Raw genomic sequence first — 15,075 nt, 5'->3', positions numbered from 1 at the left:
TGTCAATTTCTACCAAACTGATACACAAATTCAGTACAATTCCTATCTAAATTCTATCAAGAGTTTGTGTAGATATTGACAAGCTCATTCTTAATTTTATATGGAAAGGCAAAAGAACTAATACAGCTAAAACAATGTTGAAAAGAGTCATAAAGTGGGATGAATCACTCTACCTGATGTTAAAACTTACCATATATAGCTATAGAATGAATACAGTATGTTGTTGCCTAGGGGACATATACACAGATGAAAGAGCCCAGAAATAGATCGATAAATCTATTAATAAATCGATAAATCGATAAATCCAATAAACCCAGCTGATTTCTGACAAAATAGCAAAAGCAATTCAATAGAGCAAAGATAAGTCTTTTCAACAAATGTAGCTGGAGCAATTAGATATCCACAGGCAAAAAATAAACCTTCACCTAAACTGCTCATATTATACAAAAATTATTTCAAAATTGTTTGTAGGTTGAAACGTAAAACCTAAAACTGTAAGACATTTAGAAGAATTCTTAGAAAACTTTGAAATCTAAGGCTAAACGATGAGATTTTAGACATGATACTAAAAGCATGATCTATAAAAAGGAAAAATGATAAGTGGTACTTTATCAAAATTAAAAACTGTTTCTCTGAGAAAGTTTCTGTTAAGAGGATGAAAAGACATACTACACATTCAGGAGAAATATTTGCAAACCACCTATCCAACAAAGTTGACTTGTAGCTAGATCTAGAATATATAAAGACTCTCAAAAGTCAGCAATAAAACAACCAAAAGGATCCAATTAGAAAATGTGCAAAAGAGGCTAAACAAACCCTGAAATATCTATGTCATGAAATACTATTGAGAAATAAAATGAAACAAACAAACAGTAAAATGCAACAACTTGGATAAATCCCAAGGGTGTTATGCTTTGTGAAAAAGCCAATCTCGAAAGGTCACCTTTTATATATTATATATACCCAGGATATTGCAGGTTTGGTTCCAGACTAGCAATAAGGTAAGTAAATTGTGAGTCTCAATAAAGTGAGTAAAATGAACTTTTACTTTCTCAGTGCATATAAAAATTATATTCACAATATACTGAGCCTATTAAGTGTACAATAGCATTTTTTGTAAAACAAATATGTTATATATCTTTAAAGTACTTTACTGCTAAAAATTACTAACCATCATCTGAGCTTTCACCTGGTTATAATCTTTTTGCTGGTGGAAGGTCATGCTGACTTAGAAGGGTGATAGATGGCTGCTGACTTCAAAGGGTGGTGGTTGCTGAAGGTTGAGGTGGCTATAGCAATTTATTAGAATAAGACAACAATGAAGTTTGCCTTATTGACCAACTCTTCCTTTCATGAATGATTTCTCTGTACTATGTAATGTTATTTGATAGCATTTTTACCCATAGTAGTATTTCTTTCAAATTTGGAGTCAATCATTTCAAAGTCTGCTGTTGCTCTATCAGCTAAATCTGTGTAATATTCTAAATTCTTTGTTGTTATTTCAATAATCTTCACAGCATCTTCACAAGGAGTAGATTCCATCTCAAAAAATGAATTTGTTTGCTCATCCCTAAAAACGAACTCCTCATCCATTCAAATTTTATCATAAGATTGCAGCAATTCAATCATAACTTCAGGCTTCATTTCTAATCATAATTCTCTTGCTATATTCACATCTGCAGTTACTTCTTCCACTTTGAAGTCTTGAACCCTTCTAAATCATCCATGAGGGTTGGATTCAAGTTCTTCCAAGCTCCTATTCATGTTGATATTTTGACTTCTTCCCATGAGTCATGAATATTCTTAATGGCATCTAGAATGGTGAATCCTGTTTTAGAGGTTTTCAATTGACCTTGGCCAAATCTATCAGAGGAATCACTATCTATGGCAGCTATAGATTTACAAGATGTATTTTTCAATTAATAGGACTTGAAAGTTGAAATTACTCCTGATCCATGGGCTATGGAATGGATGTATTAGCAGGCATGAAAACAACCTTCACATTGCTGTACATTTTCATTAGAATTATTAGGTGATCAGGTGCACTGTCAATGAGCACTCATATTTTGGAAGGAATATTTTTTTCTGAGCAGTAGGTCTCAGCAGTAGGTTTAAACTATTCAGTACACTATATTATAAATAGATACGCTATCATTGAGGCTTTGTTGTTCCATTTATAGAACACAGGCAAAGTAGATTTAGCATATTTCTTAAGGGCCCTAGGATTTTCGAAGGGTAAACAAACACTGGCTTCAACCTAAAGTCACCAGCTGCATTAGCCCCTGACAAGAAATTCAGCCTCTCCTTTGAAGCTTTGAAACCAGGCATTGACTCCTTTCTAGCTATGAAAGTCGTAGATGGCATCTTCTTCCAATAGAAGGCTATTTCATCTACATTAAAATCTACTGTTTAGTGTAGCCACCTTCATTAATTATCTTAGCTAAATCATCTGGATAACTTACTGCAGCTTCTCCATCAGCACTTGCTGCTTCACCTTGCGTTTGGATGTTATAGAGATGGCTTCTTTCCTTGTACCTCATGAACCAACCTCTGTTGGCTTCCAAATTTTCTTCTGCAACTTCCTCCCCTCTCTCAGCCTTCATAGAATTGAAAAGAGTTGGAGCCTTGCTCTGGATTAGGCTTTGGCTTAAGGAGATGTTAATCTTCTATCCACAGCACTAAAATTTTCTCCATGGCTGTTTGTCTTTCTAATCATTTGTATGTCCACTGGAATAGCACTTTTAATTTCCTTCAAGAACTTTTCCTTTGCATTCACAACTTATCTATTTGGCACAAAATGCCCATCTTTCAGTCTGTCTCAGCTTTTGACATGCCTTCTTCACTCACTAAACTTAATTGTTTCTAGATTTTGATTGAAAGAGATTCTTCCTTTCACTTGAACTCTTGGAGGCCATTGTAGGGTTATTAATTGGCCTAATTCCAATACTGCTGTGCCTCAGGGAATAGAGAAGCCCAAGGGGAAGGAGAGAGACAGGGGAACAGCTGCTCAGTAGAGCATCAGAATATGCACATTTATTAAGTTGGCCATCTTATATGGGCATGGTTCATGGCACCCCAAAACAATTGCAATAATAACAGCAAAGATCACTGACCACAGATTACCATAATAAATATAATAATATTGAAATATTGAGAGAATTACCAGAATGTGACACAGAGGCATGAAGTGAGCAAATGCTGCTGGAAAAATGGCATCAACAGATTTGCTTGATGCAGGGTTGCCACAAACCTTCAATTTGTAAAAAATGCAATATCAGCAAAGCACAATAAAGCAAAGTACAATAAAATTAGGTATCTGTGTATTTGAAATGACAAAATTATAGAGACTGAGAACAGATTAGTGGTTGCCAGAGCACAGTGATGGGTTGGAGAGAAGGATGCAACTAAAAAAGTGTAGCCCAGGGAGTTCCTCTGTGGTTATGGAACAACTCGGTGTTATGATTGTGGTAGTAGTTACACATAAAATATCATTTCACATAACTACACACACACACACACATGCACATACACACACATTCAAGTAAATGCTTATATAACTGATGAAAATTGAATAAGGTCTGTAGTCTACTTAACAGTATTGTACCAATGTAAATTTCCAATTTTGACATTATACTGCAGTTATGTAAGATATCATTTGGAGAAGCTGGGTAAAAGGGTCATAGCATTATATATATTCTTTCTGCAACTTCCTGTGAGTTTATAATTATTTCAAAATGAAAATTTAAAGAAAAAAGACAGAAAATCAAATATTAGTAAAGATATGGAGCAAATGGAATTCTCAAACCTTGCTAGTGATATTGAGAACATTACAAATGCCCTGGAATAGAATATTGATGGTTTCTAAAAGAGTTAGTCAACTACTTTTGATGTGAGTCTGCTCCAAGAGAAATGACACACATACATACAAAACAAAAGTTTTTACAATCATGTTCAAAGCAGTCTTGTTCTTAATAGCCAAAACTGTTCATCAACAGGAGAATGAGTAAGCAAATTGTATTCACTCATTGGAATACCATTCAATAATAAATAATAATTAAGTACAACACACATACAACATGGATTAATCTCCAAAATATTATGAACTTAAAAATCCATACACAGTGAAGCACAAACTGTATGATTACATTTATATAAAATTTGAAGGCAAGCAAAATTACTTTATAATGGCAAAAAAATTTAGAACAATGGTTGTCCATGGTTGGGGAATTTTAATTCTAAAAGAGCACAAGGGATCTTCCAAGGAAATGGAAATGTTCTTTATCTTGTTTTGGTTGATGGTTACTCAAGTGAATATTATCAAAACTCAATGAACTGTGTAATTATGGTCTATGCATATTAATGTATCAAGCATGAACCATAAAAATAAAAAAGGAAAAGGAAAAAGTGTTGGTTCAAAGTAATTGTGGTAACACTGAAAATCCTTTTATTTTAAAATAAAATAGAGAAACAGCAGGATAAATTTTTTAAATCTAATATGTATATAAATATACTGGAAACAGGAAAACATACCGAAAATTATTTAAAGGAAATATGTCAAAATATTTACAGAGTTGGACCATCAGTATCTTTTTCCCTTCTACCTTTCTGTGAACCTGAATTATTTTTGATTAATATATATTACTGTGAACACTGAAATGCATTTAAAACAAATATCTTTCAAAAGAAAGTACAGAAATTAAATCTTTCAATATGACTTCTCATAAAAATTAATTCACAAATCAAAACACAAACATAGAAGAAATAATAAAAATCCATTTGTCAAGATCAAGTATTCTGATTTTATTTTGTAACTGGTTTATTGAATGACCAGGATTCAATCAATAGATTGTAAGCAGAAATAAACTAGTATTTTTTTCTATTGCCCCTTGAAATTTGTTCCAGAATTATTTCATTTTCCTACTCCTGGTCAGAAACTCACACATATCTTAGTGTTTTTTTGTTCTTCTTAGATCATAAGCAAATATTCCTTGTTTTAACATTAAGGGTTTAATCCAATATAATAGTCACATTACTTCAGTTTAGTCCAGTGTAATAGTTAAAACTCTAGGTTCTAATTAAATTTACAGACTCTCCCTTCACTTGGGTAGGGCCTGACTCAAACAAGAAGCCCCCAGTTGGAGAGGATGGGCATATAGTACATCACTTCTTTGTTTTCAAATCCACCCTCTTGTTCACTATCCAAAATTTCTGTTTCCTACAAAGTATTAGTGAGGAAGAAACATAAGAAAAATGGTAAACTAGCACTGTGGCCCTCTGAATATTTAGAGTGTAATCTTATTGTTTCTTTCACTTTTGGGGCTCCTTTTGAAAGTAACATACTCAGGACTTTAACCTTATGTAGATCTTTTAATGAGAAAATGCCTCTTTTAAGCTGACTTCTTAAAATATGCCCCTTTTTCTGATGAGCTTTGGATATCATTTTACTCTTGGAGTCAGATCATCCCAGTATGGTCCCTTGTAAGACTCACCAGGCTGCTTTTCTTTAAAGAAGCCCACATTTGCTTCTTCAGAACATGCACTTTTGCTCCAATTTCAGTGGAAGTTCAGCCTGCTGTCACCAGAGCCATCTGGCTTGTTTTTCTGCTGTAGACCAATGGTACTAGCTAGTCTCTTCTTGCCTTTAGCTTCCTCAGGCAAGTGTCAGTCCTGTGTTTCTCAAGTTTCATAAATACTTCTCAAACTATCCCAGTGGTACCCTGATGCATCTCTAACTTGCTTAAGATAAGACAGATCTACCTCTGCCACATGGTAGAGTGTGTACAAGACAATGTTATTATCTCTGAAGATGAATTCCCCTATCCATTTCCTATCAAGTCTTAAATAATGTCCAATTAGATGAATACATAAAGTTGACAAGACCAGTTTAATAATCCCATAGCATGTGCTGAACAGGAGGTCTGGTACCAGAGCCACCACATCTAGTCAAGAACATTGTCCTACACATGAAGACATCTAGCAGAGGGGTTGGTCAGCTTACCAAGCATGGTGCTTACCTCCAGACTGGCTTAGCTGCCCTTCCTCTGCGCTCTTGTGCATTCCTCTTACAATACTACCATGGTACCATTTTTTATTTTACTTATTTCTCATCCTCACTAGATATTGAGCCACTTGATAGTAATCTACCTTTTCTCTCTGTAGTCATAGGGCCTGATAATGTTTGATTCTTTATTAGATAATCAATAAGTGTTTGCTAAATATATGAGTAAGTTAGTGTTTGCCTTATAATCTAAAGAGAAAATAGGCTCCAGTGCCTGCCCCAGCATTTCATCCTTTTTTGGATTACTGCTTTACAGTTTGACATCTCTTGTACACTGACAACACAGCAGGGACTTTCAAGATGGGAATCTAAAACATGGCCTCCGAGGAGAAGGCTCGGAGCTCTTTTGTTGTAAAAAGCAGGACAATATACATTTCAGGTTGGTCACAATCATTGCATTAAGGGAATATTTAAAATTATTTCCACAGTTAAGCACAAAAGTATTTTGTTATCTAGGTTCTTAATTCATTTATACTGTTTTCTTAGTGAGAAACTTCAGGAGAGACTCATCCAATAGTGAACAAATTATCACATGTTAAGCAAAAAATGTATAAATGTTCTAAAGTGAACAAGCTGATGGTAAAGGCAGTTAAAAAAGAGTGTGGACTTTGCAATGGAATCTTTTAAGAAGAGCTCAGAGACCCTTTCCAGTGTTTATGATTTCCTGAGCACAGATGGTTAGATAAAAGGCTTAGAACTAACAAAAAATAGATTATTTCCTTCTCAGTATGTAAGTTCCACATAATTAAAATTTAACAGATTTATAGTGAAACATGGTAGAGATAACAAAAATGGTCTTGCTATATAAATTTTACATTTTAATTATCCTATAAAAAGAACACAATAATAAACATAATCTTTAGAAATATTATTCCTTCTACCTGAAAATGACAGATACCACAATTAGTACTTTAAAAAGTTTTCCACTTTGATATGAGTATATTGCAATAAGAGTTTGATTAAATTTGAGTATTAACAACTTTTTCCTTAACAAAGAGCAGTAAAATATTCATGAATCACCACATCAAAATACTAAAATAATGTTATATATCATTTTAACAAAATTTAAAAAGTCAAGATAAATATTTTTCATAGGCACCCCATTGTCTTTTCATATACTAGCAACAAAGAGTAGTCAAGGATTCTCATGGGATAAATTCAGATACCAAAATATGAATCTCTACATTATCACCAGGAAAACATATACATAAACAAGAGGAACAAACTAAATTCTCCATATCTCATGTCTATAACTTAACTAAGATATAGAATTACTACATATTTTTCAGTACTTATAAGTGTGAACTAAAAATGCCAAATCTTTCAACCACGTCCAGAGCCCTAGCCAGGGTAGCATATCAGACTATAGGGAGAACAGGAGCAAGGAGTGAGGACATAAGAGAGAAAGAACAAGAAAAATATCATTTCTGGAAAAAGAGGAATCATCACTGAGAGAGGAAATGCTTAGAAAAGTCTGAAACCTGATAGATCAGATAACTGGATAGTAGTGAATTTCAAGACATGGTCATGGAAGTGTACAGAGTAAGAGGTGTCAGTCTTGGGAAGATACCACCTCTACAAGAAATAGAGGTAACTTAAAAGACAGATGCATCCCCTGATTGCTTGGTAGAGAGAGGAGAAAAAGAAACAGGAAAGGGGAGGGGGGAAAATGAACAGAGGAGGGAATTTAAGGGCCCTAAAGAAAGAAAAGTGAATGACAAAATCAAGCCTTTCCACCTGCATAAAAATGTGTCACTAATTAAAGAAAACGCAGTTCCTTTAAAATTAGAAAGTCAGTACATAACCAAAATGCCTTACACTTATCAAATATGCCTGGTCCCAAAGAAGACATTTAAAATGGAAAACACAACCATATTCTGAATCCATCTAAAACTATTCTAAAAAGAGGAAAGAAAAAACAAGAATCAAATTATTTCAGCTAATAAAAAATTATCTAGAAACAAAGAGCCAAGAAAACAAAATATGCAGCACTGGAAAATGATGAGAACTCCAACATGAATTTAACATTCAAATCATAAGTTTCAGATATGAAATAAAACTTCTAATCACAATTTCAAAATGTCAGCTACAATAAAACATACAGAAAAAAAGAAATGAGAGATGTTCTGACTCAGGAAGGAAATTGAAGAAAAAACTATTAAGAAATAAATATTATTTCACAAGGTACCGAGAGGAGAAGAGATTTAAAAATATACATCTAGGAGATGGGATTAAAGATGGCAGCATGCAAGGTGAGACAGAGACCTCCTCTAAAACCACAAATAATATGAAAATACAATTTAATACAACTAATCCTGAGAGAGCAACAGGAAAGAAGGCTGCACCAGACTGCATATACCTGGAGAAAGGAGCAGACCTCCTGGAAAAGGGTTACATACCAAAGCTGTGATCCAGTGGGGCCCAAGCCCTTACCCTACCCCAGGTCACTGGTGGGAGGAAGAGAAATGGAGTGGGGAGGGAATGGAGGCCTGAGACTGCTGAACAGCTAGTGCTAGAGATCTGGTTTGGGAGCATAAACCAACATTGCATGATTCTCTGGTGATTCAGTGGCGTTAGAAAGCTAAGACAGGCAAAATACCTGGGAAGAGGAAGATTCCAGCTGCTTGTGGAAAACAGGGATTCATATGTGGCTGATCTGGGTGGGCAGTCTGAGAAACATCCTAAAAGTAAGAGGGCTGCTAAAGGGGCAAGGATTGCAAACAGCTTACTTCTCAGGAGAAAGGACACGTAGACAAAACTGCCATGGTGCACTGTGCCCAGCAGGTTGGGAGCTTAAATGATCTTCAGGCGCTCCATCCCCATGGCTGGCTACGCAGCACCAAGGCCCCAACCATGATAAGCAGCCTGCTGTGTCTTCCTCCCGGCTTGCCTGCACCTGGCACAGGCTCACAAACTGGACACCCCTGCTCTTGCGTTAGGCTAGCCAGAGGGATGGCCTGACAACAGCAGCTACAAACACAAAGCATAGAGGCTTACACCTGTGTGTTCGGCCCACTGGTTCTGGCAGTGGAGATAGGCATAAGAGCCGGGAAGCAGGAGAAAGCTCTTTCCTCCCCTCAAGCAACAACACTGCTCCCCTGCAAACCCCGACATTGCTACAGGGGCTAAGCAGCTCCAGAGAGTAGAGCTTCTGGGCACTAGAGGGCAACACAAACAAATTATGAAATGTCAAAGGAACCTGGTTCAAAGCCAAATTATGAATACACATGAGAAAGATTCAAATGAAATAGACCTCATGAATCTTCCTGAAAGAGAATCCAAAATAAAAATTAACATGCTCATGGAGGTACAGAAAAATATTCAAGAAACTCAGGAATGAATTTAGGATGGAGATCCATTCATTGAAGAACACAATGGAAGGTAATAAAAGCAGATTAGATATGGTGGAGGAGATGATAATTGGAATAGAAATTAGGGGAGAGGAATACAAAGTAGCTGAGGAACAAAGAGAAAAAAGGATCTCTAAGAATGAAAGAATACTGAGAGAACTGTGTGACCAATTGAAATGGAACAATATTCATATTATACGAGTACCAGAAGAAGAGAGAGAAAATAAGATAGAAAGTCTCTTTGAGGAAGTAATTGCTGAAAATTTCCCCATTCTGGGGAAGGAGATAGTCTCTTAGGCCATGGAGGTGCACAGATCTCCCAACACATGGGACCCAAGGAAGACAACACCAAGAAATATAGTAATTAAAATGGCAAAGATCAAGGATAAGGACAGACTATTAAAAGCAACCAGAGAGAGAAAAAAGATCACATACAAAGGAACACCCATCAGGCTAGCAGCAGACTTCTCAGCAGAAACCTTACAGGCCAGAGGGGAATGGCAAGATATACTTAATGCAATGAAGCAGAAGGGCCTCAAACAAACAATACTCAACCTGGCAAGGTTATCATTTAAATTTGAAGGAGGGATTAAACAATTTCCACATAAGCAAAGGCTGAGAGAATTTAGCACCCACAAACCATCTCTACAATGTATTTTGGAGGGACTGCTATAGATGGAAGTGTTCCTAAGGTTAAATAGCTGTCACCAGAGGTAATAAAAAGGATAGACAAAGAGTATAGAATATGATACCTAAAATATAAAGAAGGGAAGAGGAAGAAAAGGAGGGAAAAAAAGAACCTTTAGATTGTGTTTGTAATAACATACTGAGTTAAGTTAGACTTTTAGATAGGAAGGAAGTTAACCTTGAACCTTTGCTAACCACAAATCTAAAGCCTGCAGTGGCAATAAGTACATACCTATCGATAATCACCCTAAATGTGAATGGACTGAATGCACCAATCAAAATACATAGAGTCACTGAATGGATGAAAAAACAAGACCCAACTATATGCTGCCTACAAGAGACTCACTTCAAACCCAAAGACATACACAGACTAAAAGTGAAGAGATGGAAAAACATATTTCATGTAAATGATAGGGAGAAAAAAGCAGGAGTTGCAGTAATTGTATCAGACAAAATAGACTCCAAAACAAAGAAATTCCCAGGAGACAAAGAAGGACATTACATAATGATAAAGGGGTCAATCCAACAAGAGGATATAACCATTATAAATATCTATGCACCCAACACAGGAGAACCTACATATGTGAAACAAATACTAACAGAATTAAAAGGGAAAATAGAATGTAATGCGTTCATTCTAGGAGACTTCAACACTCCCCTCACTCTAAGGGACAGATCAATCAGACAGAAAATTAGTAAGGAGACGGAGGCATTGCCAACAAATTAGAACAGATGGCCCTAATCGACATCTACAGAACTCTACACCCAAAAGAAGCAGCATACACATTCTTTTAAAGTACACATGGAACACTTTCCAGAATAGACCACATATTAGGCCACAAAAAGAGCCTCAGTAAATTCAAAAAGATTGAAATTGTACTAACCACAAAGGTATAAAACTAGAAATAAACTGTTCAAAGAAAACAAAAAGGTTCACAAACACATGGAGGCCTAACAACATGCTCCTAAATGATCAACATATCAATAACAAAAATAAAACAGAGATCAAACAATAAATGGATACAAATGAAAACAACAGCACAACCCCCCAACTTCTGTGGGATGCAGCAAAGGCAGTTCTAAAAGGGACCTATATAGCAATCTAGGCCGATTTAAACAAGGTAGAACAATACCAAATGAATAGTCTAAATACACAATTACTATAACTGGAAAAAGAAGAAAAATGAAGCACAAAGGCAGCAGAAGGAGGGACACAATAAAGTTCAGAGAAGAAATAAATAAAATTGAGAAGAATAAAACAATAGAAAAAATTAATGAAAGCAAGAGCTGGTTGTTAGAGAAAATAAAAAAAAATAGATAAACCCCTTGCCATACTTATTAAGAAAAAAAGAGAATCTACACAAACAGAATCAGAAATGAGAAAGGAAAAATCAAGATGTACACCACAGAAATAGAAAGAATTATTAGACATTACTATGAAAATCTATATGCTAACAAACTGGATAACATAGAAGGAATGGACAAATTTCTAGAAAAATACAACCTTCCAAGACTGAACCAGGAATAAACAGAAAATCTAAACAGACCAATTACCAGCAATGAAATTGAATCAGTAATCAAGAAACTACCCAAGAACAAAACCACTGGACCAGTTGGATTCACCACTGAATTTTATCAGACATTTAGAGAAGACATAATACAAATTCTCCTTAAAGTTTTCCAAAAAATAGAAGAGGAGGGAATACTTCCAAACTCATTCTATGAAGCCAGCATCACTCTAATATCAAACCCACGCAAAGACCCCACCAAAAAAGAAAACTACAGACCAATATCCCTGATGAACATAGATGCAAAAATACTCAACAAAATATTAGCAAACCGAATTCAAAAATACATCAAGAGGATCATGCACCATTATCAAGTGGGGCTCATCTCAGGGATGCAAGGCTGATACAACATTCGAAAATCCACCAACACTGTCCACTACACCGACAAAGAGAACAACAAAAACCACATGATCATTTCCATAGATGCTGAAAAAGCATTCGACAAAATTCAACATCTATTCATGATAAAACTCTCAATAAAATGGGTATAGAGGGCAAGTACCTCAACATAATAAAGACCATATATGATAAACCCACAGCCAACATCATACTTAACTGTGAGAAGCTGAAATCTTTTCCTCTAAGAGTGGGAACAAGACAGGGATGCCTACTCTCCCTGATTTTATTCAACATAGATCTGGAGGTCCTAGCCACAGATATCAGACAACACAAAGAAATAAAAGGCATCCATATTGGTAAGGAAGAAGTCAAACTGTCACTGTTTGCAGATGACATGATATTGTACATAAAAAACCCTAAAGAATCCACTCCAAAACTACTAGAATAACTGAATTCAGCATAGTTTCAGGATACAAATTAATACACAGAAATCTGCTGCATTCCTATACACTAATGATGAACTAGCAGAAAGAGAAATCAGAAAAACAATTCCATTCACAATTGTATCTAAAAGAGTAAAATATCTAGGAATAAACCTAACCAAGGAAGTGAAAGACCTATACCCTGAAAACTACAAGACACTCCTAAGAGAAAATAGAGAGGATACTAATAAATGAAAATTCATCCCATTCTATTGGTAGGAAGAATTAATATTGTTAAATGGCCATCCTGCCTAAAGCAATCTACAGATTCAATGCAATCCCTATAAAAATACCAACAGCATTCTTCAACGAACTAGAGAAAATTGTTCTAAAATTCATATGGAACCACAAAAGAAAATATAGGCAAAACTCTCCTGAGTATACACATGAGCAGCTTCTTCATGAACATATCTCCATGGGCAAGGGAAACAAAAGAAAAAATGAACAAGTGGGACTATATCAAGCTGAAAAGTTTCTGTACAGCATAGGACACCATCAATAGAACAAAAAGGCATCCTACAGTATGGGAGAATATATTCATAAATCACATATCTGATAAGGGGTTGACATCCCAAATATACAAAGAGCCCACGCACCTCAACAAACAAAAAGTAAATATCCCAGTTCAAAAATGGGCAGAGGATCTGAACAGACACTTCTCCAAAGAAGAAATTCAAATGGCCAACAGACACATGAAAAGATACTCCACATCACTAGTCATCAGAGAAATGTAAATTAAAACCACAATGAGTTATCACCTCCCACCAGTTAGGATGGCCACTATCCAAAAGACAAACAACAACAAATGTTGGTGAGGATGTGGAGAAAGGGGAACCCTCCTACACTGCTGGTGGGAATGTAAATTAGTTCAAACATTGTGGAAAGCAGTATGGAGGTTCCTTAAAATTTAAAAATAGAAATACCATTTGACCCAGGAATTCCACTCCTAGGAATTTACCCTAAGAATACAGGAGCCCAGTTTGAAGAAGACAGATGCACCCCTATGTTTATCACAGCACTATTTACAATAGCCAGGAAATGGAAGCAACCTAAATGTCCATCAGTAGATGAATGAATAAAGAAGAGGTGGTACATATACACAGTGGAATTTTATTCAGCCATAAGAAGAAAGCAAATCCTACCATTTGCAGCATCTTGGATGGAGGTAGAGGGTATTATGCTCAGTGAAATAAGCCAGGCAGAGAAAGACAAGTATCAAATGATTTCACTCATCTATGGAGTATAAGAACAAAGAAAGAACTGAAGGAGCAAAACAGCAGCAGACTCACAGAACACAAGAATGGACTAACAGTTACCAAACAGAAAGGGACTAGGGAGGATGGGTGGGAAGGGAGAGATAAGGGGGAATATGGGGTATCACTGTTAGCACATATAATGTGTGTGGGGGACACAGGGAAGGTAGTATAACAGAGAGAAGACAAGTAGTTATTCTATAGCATCTTACTACACTGATGGACAGTGACTGTAATGGGGTATGTGGTGGGGACTTGATAATGTGGGGAGTCTACCAACCATAATATTTTTCATGTAAGTGTATATTAATGATACAAAATATATATATATATATATATATATATATATACACACACACACACACACACACACACACACACACACATCTAGTCAGAGAAAAGAAAGAAAAAGAAAAATGACAAAGTACCTGATAATGATTGAGTAAGAACCTTTCCCATAAATAATAATGATAAATTATGGACATAAGTTAAAAGTCTCAGAGGAGCGAACAAAGAGCAGGAAGATATTGCTAGAGTATCCATCAATACGGGAAGGCAGACATACTGTGTGAGTTCTGTGTTTTCATTGCTTCTAGCATGAGAGGTGGCAGAGTTGATGCTTTATAGGAATAACTCCAGATTTCCTGGCCTGGAGAACAAGAAGATTGAGTCTGGAGCAGCCATGAATATTGGAAAGAGATAATAGAACCAAGAAAGCAAAAAGCCAGAGAGCAGATCTTTAAATTATATTTGCTAATATTGCTGGTCGATGCTGCAAGCATACTCAAAGCAGCTCAGCTAAGAACAAGTATATAGACTCATCAGTTATGCAAGAAACAGCATTTTCAGTTTGAACCCAACAAACTCTAATGCCTGCTGAAATAAAAGAAAATACTAATCAGAGAAAAATAAAAGAATACAAGGTCTCCACAACTTAGCAGTCATAATATACTGGATACAATTTTAGATAATATGAGATAAAGAGACCTAGGAAAATATGACTCCTTTTCAAGAGAAAAGACAGAAAAGACAGTTTTGGCACAAAACCTAAGGTCTGCCAATGATGGAATCAATAATCAAATATTTTGAAGAAGCCATTACAGTTATCCTCAACAATCCTAAGACTCAACAAACTCAATCCTAAATCTACAAACTCATAAATAGTGAAAAGATAGTAAATGTCAACAAATAAACACAATTTGTTTTATTGAAGGGCAGTTGACACACACTATTACATTACATTAGTTTCAGGTGTACAACACAGTGATTCAACATTTATATACATGATAATTCTAGGTACCAGCTATCACCATACCAAGTTGTTACAATATTTTGACT

This window comes from Manis pentadactyla, chromosome X, assembly GCF_030020395.1.
Source record: "Manis pentadactyla isolate mManPen7 chromosome X, mManPen7.hap1, whole genome shotgun sequence".
NCBI lineage: Eukaryota > Metazoa > Chordata > Mammalia > Pholidota > Manidae > Manis > Manis pentadactyla.
The sequence above is the reverse complement of the archived record's forward strand: the minus strand, read 5'-3'. Positions refer to the sequence as shown.